The 10,812-nt window shown below is 38.9% G+C and overlaps 1 long non-coding RNA gene across 1 annotated transcript; it reads right to left on the bottom strand.

The window, feature by feature from the left end:
- Window positions 1-5,376: 5,376 nt before the first annotated feature.
- Window positions 5,377-10,174, bottom strand: LOC134675115 (uncharacterized). Its single transcript, XR_010099697.1, has 2 exons — window positions 10,046-10,174; window positions 5,377-5,528 (listed from the first exon to the last, which is right to left on the bottom strand). It is a non-coding gene; the product is annotated as an uncharacterized LOC134675115 (long non-coding RNA).
- Window positions 10,175-10,812: the final 638 nt, after the last annotated feature.

Below are 10,812 nucleotides of genomic sequence, written 5' to 3'. Positions count from 1 at the left end.
TGATTTCAATTGACTGATAAATCAGTGTGTGTAACTGTACATAATTAGCCATTAAAATACTCTTGTGATCCTTTTATGAAACTCAATTAGTTCGTTTCTTAAACCCGCACTCGTATTTTAATGCCTATCATTATGTAGCAGTCACATAACTATATTAGTTAGTTGTTCTATATGAAAGATTCGGTGCCCTTAGCCTATTTTGTCTGCAGCCAATGAGACCTACCTCCATGTCGCCTCAAGCCTCTCTCGACTTTGACCTCTTTGTGTAGCACTAATCGGACTGCCGCCAATCACGGTCATAAACATGTGTACAAAAGTGAACCTTATTACAATGGCGTAAGGAAGAGTGCGTACATGTTTATGATGGACGAGGGACACTTGGGCAGGTGAGATAATGAGGGTTATATGAAAGGGCTGAAGAAAATGGTAGCGTAAGCTTATTTTAAATAATAAAGCGACTTTTTCTTTCCGTCTGTTTTTGACTTATAAAATATTATACAATTGGAAAAAAGGTGTTTTATTTTAGTGTACGAGTAAGTATTTACCTTTTAATAAAAAACCTATTAATCTGGAGGTAGTGGATTTTTGAATTTTCCCCGGGTTTTCCCCAGGTCGTAACAATGCGTTTTTCGTAACATATCCATATATTTTTCGGTAAAGGAAAACATCGTGAGGAAACCGGACTAACCCTAAAGACCTAGTTTGCCCTCTGGGTTGAAAGGTCAGATGGCAGTCGCTTTGCTAAATATTAGTGCCCATGCCGACTCTTGGGATTTGTTGCCAAGCGGACTCCAGGCTCTCATGAGCCGTGGCAAAAAAACCGAGGAAAATGAGATGGCTGTTAGATTGACGGTTACTCTCGGTCAAACCGATACGCAAAGTTTTTGTCCTTAGGTACTTTGGATGTAATGGGACCTGTACGGATATGATGGTCGTTCTTGTCTACGTGACAGCGTGATAAAACGGTGTCCGTCACTTTTTATCCCACGGTGTTAAACAGTGACAGTTATTTTATTAGGTACGTGGATAAAAATGGATAAAGCTATCCATAATACGCTGGCTGATCCTGTATTTAGCGCCACTACTAAGTTATAACCGCGTATACAAACTTCTATCCTAACCCTTTCTACTGTCTTAAAGTAGATCACTTAATTGGGTAAGATTTGGTCACCCTGGCGTGCCCTTCAAACTTTACCAGAGTATTACATTGTGTGTGAGTTCCATTAGTCTAGTTGGTAGCACATTCTAATGTTCAACATATCATTTTGAGTTGACATGATTTGGCTTAAGCAGGTGTGATGATATTTAATGGATAATTTCCGAAATGATGGATTTGAAATCCTTACTTTTTGAAATCCGTATTTTTTTTATTACCTACTAAAGTCAGTTAAAATAAATAATGGAGTTATTTTATGAGTTGAACTTATTTTATTTTACTTTTATTAGTTTCCCAAAAGTAAACGAACTGCGGTTTGTTGGTGAAAAACTTTTGGGAATTTTATTATTGACTGAAAATACACAGTATTTGACCTTAAATATACTTCTCACGTTTCGGAGGGTTGGAACGTATGCGACATTCGCTAAATACATAAATAATAAATTTAACGATATACTAAAGGACAGATACTAAACTAAATTAATACGTAAATTATTTATGTTTATTGTATTTCCTGGTGGAAACTGCCGAGGCGTGGCAAAAGGTCCGAGCCAGAAAAATGCCTTTCTTTCCATCCGTCGGCAACAACGTAAGTTTGTATATTTGTATGCAGCCCGAATATTCAAGATCCCCTTTTTATCGTAACTACACCTTAGCAGCACTTAATCCGACAGGTTTTCATAAGACGCGCTTACACGAGGCACATCCTTGTTTGCCGCCAGAAAGCTTAAAGTGGGCTGACGCAAAGCTGCGAAGTTTGGAGCTGGTAAGCTTTATGTTGTATTTACGGGTTGAACATTAAAGCTGTGTGGATGCACATTCAAAAAAGTTAAGAGAAAAGGGAACGTCCGCTTCTCCGTAAAAACGCAGTCCTTGTTTCCCTTTCTGAGTGAAGTATGTTTACATCATTTAATGTACTATATTGACAATACGTATAATAATAAAAATAAATAATTTATTCACACGAATTAAACCCCATTTGTACAGATTTTTTCTTCTGCCAAACTGCAGGACAGCTATGCTATGCCTCTTTGTTTGACTTTTTTTGATTATTGATAATGTGTCACGAAGAGAACTATGTGTTTCGCCAGAATCTTCCCGCTTTACACAGCCAAATTGTGGAGTGAACTGTCGCCCGCGGTATTTCTAGACACATTCAAACCTTCAAGAAAACAACATAATCTCATTTTACCAGAAATGCACTTGCAACCCCTCCGATGTTGCAAGTGTCCATGGGCAATAGACATGCGCGAAACAGTGCTTCGAAAAGTGATGCTATATCACATCACTTTTCCGAACACGTAATGGTACACTGAGATATCACATCACTCATCACTCGAAACATGGCCCGAACATGAAACAGCGCTCGGGCGCGCGTGAGACGGCCACATTACATACAGCACTCTAGTGATTCTAGGGCGTCTCGTATCCGTATCGGCGATCGATCTATTTATTACGCGTTGCGTTTTGTCACCTTTGATTTTTTGTTAGTTCTTATAAATTATAAAATAATGTAATTATGTAATACGTATGTAAGTTTCGGAGGTAGATAATTGCCTATGGAGCTTCCCGATATGGCGAGTATTCTATAACAATGCGTACATTTTGCTCGCTTTGGTTCTGTCTCCGTAAAGTAGTTCGTTTATAGCCATTTTTTTTAAATAGGTCAATCAAGTTAAAGTCACCAATAGTCCGTAAAAAAGCGATTACTCACCAGCACTAATACATTATCAGAATATTGCCATAACGAAACTATTATTAACACTTTTCACAATTTAATTTAACTATACTCGTATTTGCAATTTAGTTCAATCAGTCTTTATAAACAACTCGAATTTCTACAGTCAGTCTCGATATGCACTAATTCACAATTAAATTAAAGTACTTAGTTTGCCGCGAACCGCGAAAGTCAAGCAAACTATCAAACATTTCACAACAATAATAATAAACGATTTTCGTCAAATTCAAAATCGCAAATAAATTACTCCATTTGACTGGGGTCTATATTAATTCGCATAACTAAATACTCCTAATTCAAATTGGCATAACGTATATTACGCATAACTTTGAAATCGCATAACATTATTCTGCATAACTAAGTACGCATAATGTTTATGCGCAGAACGTAAATTATCATAACAATTACTTGGGATAAATGTAATAAGCATAAAGGTACTTTGCATAATTATTAAATGGTATAAAAATAAAAGGAAAAGAGAAATGTTACGTATCCAAAAAGCAGTTCTATTTACCAATTCAGATACTGACGAATGTAATTTTGATTGTGAACGAGTATATTGTTTTATTTATATAATTAGATCTGAGGAGTTAATCGGAATTTTGTTATCTTACTCTTGCATATTCGAGCGATAGAGTGGCAGATAACGAAATTTCGATTTTCGGGTTTCGCTGCAGGCATAGTATGTGAAAATTTATTGGGCTGTTAGAAAAAAAAACCTAACATCGAACTAGATCTAACCTAACCGAGTTGATTTTGCCCTGATCCATCTAATGCGGTTGCTTTATAAAATTATGCTAATTCATTTTGTGACAATTAAAGTTATAGATAATAATGTTATGCATATTTCAATTATGCGAATTCATTGTTATGCACAATGAATATTATGCGTTTTAATAATTATACCTGTTCAATGTTATGCACAATTATGTTATGCCAATTCTGTTATGCGAATTCATATTATGACAATTAATGTTAGGCGTATTAAGAGGCACCCATTTGACCGCGTCCTTCTTGTATTATAAGAAAACATTTTAAGCTCTACGTGGACGCATTAGAGTTTTAAATCTATTGCAGAATGATTCATATTCGTAAAAATATTAGTGAGTGACAACTTAAACCGCGGCGATCGGCCGAGCGGACCTATCCGAATGGTTCCGAAGATAGCCGAAAGCATCGCAGAGCGAGAGCGAGCGAGCACTGAGTGCGAGTGCGAGCGAGATAACAAAGCAATGATGGCATGGCATGGCGAACAAACATGACACTATCACAGGTGACATTACACATTACGCGCTCCGTGCGTAGACTTGAACTGACCGTTCATATCGGCGAGTCAATGTATTTGGAATTGACTCCATTTCGCGCGCTTAGGCCGGTCGTTGGCGCTCGCGCGCTCGGTGTGGCTCGCGTGATGCGTGATGTTTGAAGTACTGGTTGATTTCGCGGAGAGATACGTAATGGCATATTACGTGTTCGAGAGATATCTCATTTGTGATATTACGCGCATTACTTACACATGTCTAATGGGCAACAGTAATTGCTTAGCATCAGGCGATTCGTCTACTCATTTGCCTCCTATGAATATTACATTATTAAAATATTCGCTTTTTCACCTCCGTGTGATGATGTATGCAGCATCCGGAGCCAAATGTGCCGCTACAACGTGATACACGCGACATTGCGGTTACTGAAAACATACTTTTTACAAACATTCGTATGATAAATATACGAGGAAAACGAGCAGACGAATAGCCTGATGGTAAGATATCGCCGACACTCATGGACACCTGCAACACCTGCATTACAAAGCGGCTTGGTAAACAATGTTTTAATTACGTATTATGACTTTTTGTATAGGCGGGAAAAATATAGATTTTTAAACTAGAAAAATAGTGCATGAAATGTAGTCAAATATAAAGATATTTAGATTATACGAAATACACAAAATAAATCTCTTTCTCAATACTAATGACATATGTCATATAGGTATATAAGTATTGTGTCCATAAAATAAATCACAATACAAACGCAAAGCAATACTCGATATTAAACTACAAAGCAATACAAACAAAATCGGCCCTTTCGTTTTGCCGAATACAAGTTTTATGGAAAATATTAGATAAATGACGTCCATTATGTTGCTCAGGCCAATTCGAACATTTCGAACGTACACTGACATCAGAATGATATTTAAATCATGTCATTACGCGCATTAGTTATCGAGCGTCTCTCGCCCGCGCCAATACGTGTACGAGCGAAATGTACGATAAGTAAATGATATCAGCTAGATGTCATTCTGATATCAGTGTACGTTCGAATTGGCCTGTATATGACGTTCATAATGTTGTAATTTTATTGGATATAGACACGCATGGTTATGATGAAATGGGTTGAGAAACGATCAGTAACAGGTTGGCAAGTCTCGCGTGCGTGTCAAATAGAAGCTCGTCATTTATCTATTTATCTATCGTATGGATTACAGTTAGGTACTGGATTTAAATTAAATATTAATCTAGAGATTGAAGTTTGTTCTTTTCAGATACTCGATGGCCCTTTCACTGAGGTTCGCGAGGTCTTCAATCCGTCCCCTGAATTTGCATGGTGAGGGCATTCCAGAACAATGTGTTCGACCGTCTGCTCAGCGTCACCACACACGCACTGAGGGGGGTCACGCCAGCCCCATTTATGTCAGTGGTAGGTGTTGTAGTTTGTAACCTTCTTTATGTAGACAAACGTTAGGTCTTCTATTTTCTATTTTTGATATATTTTAAAATTGCTTAGTTACCTTACTTCGAATAAAACACTCGTGTCATAAACATCTCTTTCTTACGTCATTTTACAAATACCTAATTTTTACAACACGTTATCAGCACGAATGCTATAATTTATAGTGCAAAGTTTAGTGTAAAGTGTATTTTCGTAAAATATTGAGTTGTAGTGTTTGTGTGATTGGAAATAGTACAAATTGTAAATATGTCACAGGAATCGGGAGATGCTTCGAGTGTTTCTAATTCCCGTTCAAGCTCTATTCCATCGTTTTGCCTGAGGAGCAAAGATGGATACCCTCCGTGGAAATTTAAGATGCGCAATTACCTATTGCACGAGGATCTGTGGGAGACAATCGGTGGCTACCCTGAAGGAGACACGACCCCTGCCTCTACAAAGGTACGAAAAGATTCGAAAGCCCTGGCAAAGATATGTTTGACAGTAGATGGTGCGGCAATAATTCATGTTAGATGTGCGAAAACCGCAGCCGAAGCATGGAAATCTTTGCAGAAAGCTTTTGAGGACAAGGGAATGGGACGAAGACTTACTTTAGAGCGAAAATTGTACAGGTTGAGTCTGTCGGACTTTTCGAATATGGAACTGTACATTAACGCAGTTATGTCAACCGCACAGGATCTGGCGGATATAGATGTAGTCTTAGAGGATAAGTCTATTGCTGCGATACTTTTGGGAGGTCTCACTCCAAAATACGAACCTCTCATTATGGCTTTAGAAAACTGTAATGTCGATGGGACTACAGACTTAGTTAAGACAAAACTGCTAAATGAAATGTCCAAGGATGCGGCTACACCATTAGAATCGGTTTTTTATGCGAAAGGGAAGCCGAAGTCAAAGAAGAAGGATCTGGTTTGTATCGAGTGCAAAATGCCTGGACATAAGCGTCCAGACTGTCCGATGAGAGGCAAGAAGGAGAAAGCCAATGAGGTAACTGTCAACGATACGACATTTACAGCTCTTAATACTTCTGGCAGCTCAAGTAAGGACATCATTTATGTAGATTCGGGCTGTACTAGACACATGACTTCTAGACGAGATTGGTTTCAGAGTCTTACGATACAGAATCAAGGTACCGTTACTGTCGCAAACGGAGAACAGATTAAGTGCTGCGGAATTGGAATCATATCAATAAACACACCCGAGAACGTGGTCAACAAGATCAGTGACGTTGATTTTGTACCAGATTTAAAAGCTAATTTGTTGTCTGTATACAAAACTGTTCAAAAGGGTTTTATATGTGTTTTTGATATTAATGGATGTAACTTTTATAAATCTGATAATTTTCGTTTTACAGGTGAATCTGTTGCTCATGCCTCGCCCTGTGGTGGACTGTACGTTTTAGACGGTGCTGTCAATGTTCCCGAGAATGTGGCAGATAATTATATGACACAGGATGTGCACTCTGACTGTCAGGATAGTTATCAACTTTGGCATAAGAGGCTAGGACATTTGTGTCGCATAGGCATGAACCAACTGAAGAATCACGAGGTAGGCGTAAAGTATTCAGTAGTAAATAAAAATAGTTGCATCGCTTGCGTGGAAGGTAAACAAGCGAGGAAACCTTTCAAGAAGGTAGCATTTAATAGGGCTACTTCCCCGTTAGAGCTGATCCATATGGATCTCATGGGACCGGTGTCTACAACCTCTTTTCAAGGAAATAGGTACATGCTAACGATAGTAGACGATTATACGCGAAAGGTGTTTGTTTATTTCATTTCTTCCAAAACAGAAGTAAAAAATAAATTCTGTCTGTTTCAAACTTTTGTTGAAAATCAATTAGACAAGAAAATAAAAGCGGTTAGGACTGACGGAGGTAAGGAGTTCGTTAATAAAGAGTTTGTTGATTATCTTGCTTCGAAAGGTATCGAGCATCAAACGACGACGCCTTACAGTCCTCAACAGGTTGGAGTCGCGGAGCGCACACATCGTTCGATTACAGAAAAGGCGCGGACGTTGCTAGCTGAAAGCTCTCTGTCGAAAGTATTCTGGGAAGACGCATTCCAAGTTGCCGTGTACCTAAAGAATAGGTCTCCTCATCGAGCCTTAGGTGGACAAATTCCTTATGACAGGTGGTATGGTCGTAAAGGTGATCTTAGTCACCTGAAAGTGTTCGGATGTAGAGCACTAGTCCATATACCCTCGTGTCACAGAAGGAAATTAGATGTCAAGGCACAGGAAGCGATTTTCGTAGGTTACTCAGAAAATCCAGGTACTTATATATTTAGGGAACCTGCTAACCCACGAAAAATGTATATGTCCAGAGATGCAACCTTTTTTGAGAATTGTTTTGCAGAGCTGAAGCAGAGGTCACCAGAACCTGAGGTACAGTCAGACTCTATTTTATTGTTCGAAGATAAAAGAGAGACCGAGTCTGAAAACTGTCAAGATTGTCAATTTTATGACTGCGACGAGAGCAACGACCCTGCACCACCGCCTTCGCCGATAAATCTAGAAAATGCCGAAGATTTAGTATCTATGGAAGAGCGAGAGCCCTTCAGTGGACCACGGCTACCTAGTGCGGATGAAGAGCCAGCAAGTGTGGAAGAGGAACCTCATCCTGAGCCGAGATACCCCTCAAGAGATAGGAAACCACCGGATTTCCTAACTTACAACGTGTCTACGGCTGATTCTCGAGAACCTACAACATATCTTGAAGCTACTCAAGCCGATGATGCAGATAAGTGGAGGCATGCTATGGCTGATGAGTATAGTTCACTGAAAAAACTCCACACATGGGACCTAGTAGATAAGCCTAATAAAAAGGTGATACCATGTAAATGGGTTTACAAAATTAAAAAGGACGCGTACGGTAATATAACCAAGTATAAAGCGAGACTCGTCGTGAAAGGCTTTCATCAAGTGGAGGGAGTAGACTACGATGAGACGTTTGCACCTGTGATTCGCCATTCTTCCCTCCGCACTTTATTTGCTTTAGCTGCAGAGATGGGGTTAAAAATGAAGCACTTGGATGTCGATACCGCGTTCCTAAACGGAGATTTAGAAGAAGAAGTTTTCATGGAGCAACCACTCGGTTTCATCGAAAAGGGCAAAGAAAACAAGGTTTGTTTGCTGAAGAAATCCCTTTACGGCCTTAAGCAGGCACCGCGAGCATGGAACAAAAAGTTAAATGAAACGCTTTTGAAAATAGGTTTTATAGGAACTCCTTCCGAGCCTTGCGTATATACGAAACTTTTTGGTAAGGAACTCGTGATATTGGGTATTTTTGTCGATGACATAATTGTCTTCTTTAAATCTGATTCGACGTTTGACACTGTCAAAACGAATTTGTCGAAATATTTTTCTTTGAAAGATCTCGGAATATTGAAATGTTATTTAGGTTTACAAATTGAATGCGATTCCGAGTGTGTTAAATTAAATCAGCGGAGTTACATTCTTTCCGTACTGGAAAAATTTAACATGAAGGATTGTAAGACTGTGGATACTCCTCTAGTTAAAAAGAATATGGAAAGAAGAACTGATGGTCAAGAAGGTGAGTCTTATCCGTATCAAAACTTAATAGGATGCCTCATGTATCTTACGGTAAACTCACGACCCGATATCGCTTACGCTACGAGCTATTTAAGCCAGTTTAATACGTGTTTTACTAAGGAACACTGGAATGCTGCGAAAAGGGTTCTGCAGTACCTGAAGGGTACTTTAAATTACTCCTTGGTTTACAGGAAGAGTGGAGAACCTTTAAAAGGCTTTAGTGACGCGGACTGGGCAAATTGTCCGATTGACAGAAGGTCGTACACTGGATACACTTTCAAGTTAAGTGGAGGTCCAGTATCCTGGGAGTCCAAGAAGCAGCCTACAGTGGCTTTATCTTCAGCCGAATCGGAATATATGGCACTAGCGTCTGCCACGAAGGAAGCATGCTACTTACGACGGTTTATCTATGAGATAACAGGTAAATTGCATATAGTTAATTTAGCTTCTGACAGTCAGAGTGCCATCAACCTCGTTCGAAATCCTGTACACCACAACAGGACTAAGCATATAGATACCAGATTTCACTTTATTAGGGAAAAGGTGTCTAATAATGTTGTTAAATTAGAATATATTAAAAGTAGTGATATGCCTGCTGATGTACTAACGAAGCCACTAGGACCTATAGTACATAAACGGTGTATACTTAACTTAGGATTAGAGACTTAAGTTTTTTTTTGTTTGTGTTTGTCTGGCACAACTTCGATTAAGGGCGGCTGTTGTAGTTTGTAACCTTCTTTGTGTAGACAAACGTTAGGTCTTCTATTTTCTATTTTTGATATATTTTAAAATTGCTTAGTTACCTTACTTCGAATAAAACACTCGTGTCATAAACATCTCTTTCTTACGTTATTTTACAAATACCTAATTTTTACAACAGTAGGCACAGTTTCCAACACCTGTTCGAATGCGGTTTAGTTTACTCCATACCCGGCGCGGTTGGGCGAAGCCAGGTGGACGTCTATTTGGGTTGAGTGTGAAAAGTTGTTCACCCTTGAATGTTTGGGCATTCCACTCAGCCATCCATGAATCATGTATATTCCACCCGTTGTCAACTTGCATCATACCAAGAGCTGGCGGGTTACGGGACTTGAGTCGTTTCTCTCCGAAATCACTAAGGCCTTTATGGATCATCATCAATCTACTTTTTGGTATCATTTTGGGTCGTCCCATTCGTTTTTCGTCAAGTTCTTCAATTAGTCCTATTCTGCTTTCGTCACTCATTCTACATTGAAAGCCACCGACGATTGTGATGAATGTCGAATGAGTGACAAAAGCAGAATTGGACTAATTTAAGAACTTGACGAAAAACGAATGGGACGACCCAAAATGATACCTACTTTTTACACGACTGCCCAAACAAAAAGAGTGTATTGTTTTCAGGGTTCATGTTTGTATGTGAGTTTTTTATTCCACCATAACTTCTGAATGCCTTAACCGATTTAGATAAATGATATATCATTAGAATCCTTACGTCATCCCGACTAACATAGACTATGTGACGTCATAATAAAATCAATATGGCGGACATAATACATGATATTGCGTGATGTTTAGAAAAAAAAATCTTGCAAACCTATCGAGTGGGGGCTCAATATGAAGAGCTTTGAAAGACGATTTAAAATATATATGCAACATACGCGTT

This window comes from Cydia fagiglandana, chromosome 21 (genome assembly GCF_963556715.1).
Source record: "Cydia fagiglandana chromosome 21, ilCydFagi1.1, whole genome shotgun sequence".
Lineage (NCBI taxonomy): Eukaryota > Metazoa > Arthropoda > Insecta > Lepidoptera > Tortricidae > Cydia > Cydia fagiglandana.
The sequence above is the reverse complement of the archived record's forward strand: the minus strand, read 5'-3'. Positions and strand labels throughout refer to the sequence as shown.